The following is a 6,259-nucleotide window of genomic DNA, read 5'->3' on the forward strand; positions in this document are numbered from 1 at the left end:
GGGGGGGGGTGAACATATTTTTGTCTACACCAAAGTGTCCCATTATTCCTCCACCATGTGCTTCTCGTATGATAAGCTCTCTCATGGATCCTTGAGAGATGCACATTCTCTTATTGCAGAACATATAGCCGTAATGCTTGTAGTAAGATCCAAAAGCCGCTTTGTCGCACTCTTTAAATACTTGACCAAATTCGGGGTCCTCCCAATAGGCTATCTTAACATGCTCGAAGCCTAACACTTTGGCGTCCATGGTGGTAATGAGAGTGTGGCATCGACATAAGGCGTTGACTACTATGTTCTCCTTGCCCTTCTTGTATTTGATGACGTATGGAAAAGTCTCCACAAACTCCAACCATCTCGCATGTCTCCTCTTGAGTGTGGTCTGCCCACATAGATGTTTCAAAGTTTCATGGTCGGTGTGGATAACAAATTCCTTGGCAAGCAAGTAATGCTACCAAACCTCAAGCGACCTTACTAGCATGTATAGTTCTTTGTTGTACGTCGGGTAATTGAGGGTGGCTCCGCTCAGCTTCTCACTAAAGTATGTTATAGGGCGTCCTACTTGCGTGAGCACGACTCCAATCCCTAAACCTTAAGCATCACATTCAACCTTAAAATCTTTGTCAAAGTTAGGTAGTGCCAAAATAGGGGCTGGAGTGAGGCGGCTTAAGCTCACGAAAAGCTTTCTCCTGGGCATCTCCCCATGAAAAAGCTACGTGCTTCTTGATTACGGTCGTAAGTGGTGTAGCAACGTTGCTAAAGTCCTTTACAAACCACCGATAAAAGCTGGCCAAACCGTGAAAGCTTCTAACATGGCCGATTTTCGTTGGCGTAGGCCACTCCTCTATTGCCTTGATCTTTTCTTGATCAACATGTATATCCTGCGAACTTATAACAAATCGTACAAAAACAAGTTGATCAGTACAAAAGACGCACATCTGGAGGTTCACGTAGAGTCCTTCCTTCTGGAGAGTCTCGAGAACTTTTTTCAAGGTGCAATTAGTGATCGGATAAATTATTGTTGTATATAAGGATATCATCAAAATAGACAACCACAAACTTATAGATATAAGCCCTTAGAACATAGTTCATAAGTCGCATGGTAGTGCTCGAGGCGTTGGTGAGGCCAAAAGGCATGACTAACCACTCACATATATCTTGTTTGGTCTTAAATGCGGTCTTCCCCTCTTATCCCTCCCTCATACGAACTTGGTGGTAACTACTTTTCAGATCTACCTTCGAGAAGATGGCAGCTCCATCTAGTTCATCGAGCATATTGTCTAGGCAAGGTATGGGCAGAGGCGGAGGGAGAGAAGAACCATAGGGGTCAACTGACTTCAATTAAAAAATTTTCATTGATCCATGTCCAACAAGACAATTGACCCTGTAACTTTTTACGATACATTACTTTATAATTTTTAAGCCCAATAAAATAGATTTGAAGTACATATAATATAATTAGGCCCATTAGTAACATTAGTTTGTGATTTTCGTATTGTTTAACTAAAAACGATCCAGCTTCTTCTACTTTGCATATTTTTGTTTCTAGTGGAAGGGCTGCTTCTTCTTTGTTTATTTTTCAAGCTCAGTCAGATCAGATCATAACAAATTGATGTATCGTTTGGTGAATAGGAAAACTCCACCATCTAATATTGATTTGGATGATTTGCCATGCGTTCCATCAAAACGAAAAAGTATTCTAACTCATCATCCTAACCAAAGGGATGAAGTACGGCGTATGTATTTGACCAGAGGACCTTGTCAACCTCGTGGTCATAATTTTAAAGAAACAGCAATTGGAGGAGTACTACGAAGTTTTAATCCAAAATGGTTTGATAAGTATGGAGATTGGTTGGAATATAGCGTGGAGACATATAGAGCTTTTTGCTTGTGTTGTTACTCAAATCAAGGTGGGAGTGATAGTTTTGTATCAACTGGTTTATTGTGGTTGGAATAGGGGTTTGGATCAACATATGGGAGATGGTGTGAATACTTTTCACAAAAATGCCATAGGAAATGTGAGTGTTTGATGAGACAAGGCCAGTCTATCAAACATGCTCTTCATAAGCAAAGTGATGTTGTGAAAAATGATTACTGAATTCGATTGAATGCTTCCATTGATGTTTCTTGACATTTGTTACATCAAGGATTACCATTTTGTGGTCACGATGAGTCAGATGTGTCAGCAAATAGAGGAATTTTTTAGAGCTTCTGAAATATACAGCTGGTCAGAATGAGGCTGTAAAAAAAGTTGTGATGCATTAATGCTCAAAAGAATAATCAGATGACATCTTCTCCAATTCAAAAAGACATTGTACATTGCTTTTCGAATGAGGTAACTAAATCTATTATTGAAGAAATGGATAATGATGTCTTTAGTTTGCTGGTAGTGGTGTTTCGCTTTGTTTATAAGTATGGAATAGTCAAAAAAAGATTTATTGGCATTATTCACGTCAAGGAGACATCTTCTTTATCTTTGAAGTATGCTATTGATTCTTTATTTCCAAAATATGGATTAAGTTTGAAAAAGGTGAGAGGACAAGGGTATGATGGAACTAGTAATATGAAGGGAGAATTCAATGAACTAAGATCTTTGATTTTGAAAGAAACTAGCTCTGCATATTATGTTCATTGATTTAATCATCAACTTTTATCCTCTTCCTTTCATTCTTGTATACCAATTTAAATAGAATGATTAGAATTTGGAAAGACATAAATTGAAGTATTGAAATAAAGTATTTTAAACGGTACATGGTCAAGTTACAGAAATAAAAAAGGTCATAAACACAATCTGAAAGTGGCAATGAGTTCATCCAAACGAGTGAGATTGAGTTCATCCAAACGAGTGAGATTGAGTTCATCCAAAAAAGAGTTAAGACAGAGAAACCTATTAAGCAGATGTTGATGGAGTTGTAGTTGGATCATTGGGGAAGAGGTTTTGTGGTTGTCTCTTTAGCTGAATGGCTTGCAACGAAATTTTGAAACCGAGGATCACATTCCCTCAGAAACTCCTCCACGATGCAGAATTGGTCAATCTTGTCCTTCTGGGCAGCAATAACTTTGGATTGCTCAGCTTCACGCGCAGCAATTTCTGCATCACGCCTCAACGAATGAGCATCCTGTTCTTCTATCATGTGTTGAGCTTTCTTCAACTGTTCTTGGAGAGCCACAAAGGTAGAAGAGCCACATGCTTGCATAAATTGCTTTCCATTGACAAGTCAGTCTTTGAGGCTGATGTTCATATATTTTACCTTGTTTTCCCTTAGTTTATTCACAACTTTTGCATCTTTTGCTATCCATTTAGGCCATTATTGTGTAGCTTTAGGACTAATCATGCATTAGAGTATAGTTGCATTGCATTTGCATCTTTTCATGCATAAACAGGTGATTTTGGAGCTTAAGGAGCATGGAAGCAATGCTGAGGAGAAGTGAAGCAATCCTGAGGAGAAAACAAGAGAGTTAAGGCTGTAGAATCAAGGTCCGGAGTCCAACTCGACCGCACCACTCGACCACCACTCGACCGTGTGCTGAGGAGGACTCGACCGAGTGGAGAATGCACGAGAGAAGCCAGCTCGACCAGCCACTCGACCGAGCACTGGTCGAGTTGACCGAGCCGTTGACTACTTTGACTTTTTGTATTTTTAGGGCTTCCACCTCACCTCCTATATAAGGCCCTTGTACCTGCAGCCACCAAAGAGTCCAGCTTTTTAGAGAGTCTAAAACCTAGTTTTTACCTTTTTTAGATTTTATTCCTTTTGCACTTTTTTTTTTTTTTAGATTTTGTACTTGTTTGAGAGAGAAAGACTAGATTCTTATATTTTGTTTGTTTCATAACTTTCAAAGTATTAAGATTTCGAGTTTTATTCCTTCATCAATATTGTAGATCTCTGTTTCATCTTTCTAATGATGCAAGTTTCATTATTTTCTGGGTTTTTGACATATTTCACCATGTGTTCTTGTGAGTAGTTTGTTTAGGACCTTGAGGATGGGTTAGGCTGGGTTGATCTTGTGGTTTGTTTGATTTGGTCAAGCTTGATTGTTGTAGATCTCTTCTAGGCTAGATGATCTTAATGCTGATCCTATATCTGAGAAGGTAGGGTTTGATTTCAAGCATCTTAGCATCACACCAATGTCTAAGGAGCATAGATAAGGCTAGATCTAGAGCTTACCATTAGGCTTGCTAAGAGATTAGAAGTCTTGTTTGGTTTGAGATGTATTGCTTAATGCCTGCTTGTGTAGATTCTTTTCTTTGTGAGAACAAGTCTAGAAATGCATAGGTTTGATTGTTTCTTGCCATGAGAGTGGATTAAACATGTCTTAGAATAGTATGTCTAGAGATCAGCTCAATGTTTGCTTGAGATTTGTTGACCAAGTTAGATAACCACAATGATTAGCTCAGCCCATGAATCCCTCCTCAAGGCCTTCTTTGTTTATTGAAATCTTAGTCTAAATATCATTGCTTGCTTGTTGTTTGATTAGTTTTAGCATTGCTCTGTTTTTCTTGTGTTGCTCTGTTTTCACGTTTAAGTCTAGCTCGACCACGTACTCGACCTACACTCGGTCGAGTGCTGCTCGAGTTCATCCCCAGAACTTGTGTTTTTGATTTGTGATTGTCTTGTTTCATTCCTGTTTCATTTCCATTGCATTCACGTAGTTTCCTGTTCATTACTTGTCTTGCATTAGTTCATTAGCATAGTGTCTATCTCTGTTCTAGTTTCATTATAGCTTTAATTTGTCTGTTCTGTTTGCATTTAGTATCTTGTTCTAGTTGTTTTTACTTTCTGCATTTCATATCTCATTTTAGGATTGTTAGTGACAAACAATCTTTACAATTGGCTTGACTTAGACTCATATGCACATCTTAATTGTTCACAATCACTCAGATAGGATTGACACCTCTTATACTGCAACTGCATAAGGGGAATTGAAACACCCTGACTTCTATTCATTCCATACATCATCATTCCATACATCATTCATTCATACACCACAAAGAAAGTCAGTTTCAATTTGGCGCCGTTGCCCATTTGAGTGTGTTTTGTGACATTTAGGATCATTATTAGTCTAAGATTAAGTTCGTTTTAAACACTTGTGAAGTTACTGAACTGGAATCTTCCTTTGCTTGGCTGTTTTGTGTTTCAGGTACCCACTCGACCACCTACTCGACCACCACTCGACCGAGCTGTGATCGAGCACTTGATCGAGCCAGAAGCCGGATCCAATTAGCCATTACTTCCCAGTCGACTCGACCACCCACTCGAGCCTGCGCTCGACCGTGTACCTGTTCGAGTCTGTAGTAGAGTTTGTTGATGCACACAAGGTCAAAAGGCAAAGATAGTCTTCAACAGCCTATTGACAACATCCACAGGCTACAAAAGGGTTTGAGACATAAGCAAGGAAGAGTAGTTCAACAACAACAAGGTCAAGACATCATGGAGCAACAAGCTATCCATGAGCAAAGACCAAGGCACATTGGTGCAGGAGATGCACCCAATACCCACAACCAAAGGGCTGGAATTGTGCCACCTTCAGTAGCAAACAATAACTTTGAGATCAAGAGTGGATTGATCTCAATGATACAAGCAAACAAGTTTCATGGGTTGCCAATGGAGGATCCACTAGATCACCTTGATGAGTTTGACAGAATATGTGGCCTCACAAAGATCAATGGAGTGAGTGAAGATGGATTCAAATTAAGGCTCTTCCCATTTTCTCTTGGAGACAAAGCTCACCTTTGGGAGAAGACTCTTCCTACTGGAGCTATCACCACATGGGATGCATGCAAGAAAGCTTTTCTGGCCAAGTTCTTCTCCAATGCAAGGACTGCTAGGCTGAGGAATGAGATTTCTGGGTTTGCTCAAAGGAATAATGAGAGCTTTTGTGAAGCTTGGGAGAGGTTTAAAGGATTCCAAACTCAGTGTCCTCACCATGGCTTCAGCAATGAGTCACTTCTAAGCACCTTGTATAGAAGAGTGCTTCCCAGGATAAGAATGCTTCTTGACACAGCCTCTAATGACAATTTCCTCAACAAGAATGTTGAAGAAGGATGGGAATTAGTTGAGAATCTTGCTCAATCTGATGGCAATTATAATGAGGACTATGATAGGACCATAAGGAGCTCCTCAACTGATCAAGAGGACAAGTATAAGAAGGATTTGAAGATGGTCAATGAGAAGCTTGACAAGATCCTCCTCAGCCAATCCAAGTCCATTCACTTCATTGGTGAAGAGGAAGCTCCAGTTCAAGAGGGGGAGCCTGA

This window comes from Camelina sativa, chromosome 16, assembly GCF_000633955.1.
Source record: "Camelina sativa cultivar DH55 chromosome 16, Cs, whole genome shotgun sequence".
NCBI lineage: Eukaryota > Viridiplantae > Streptophyta > Magnoliopsida > Brassicales > Brassicaceae > Camelina > Camelina sativa.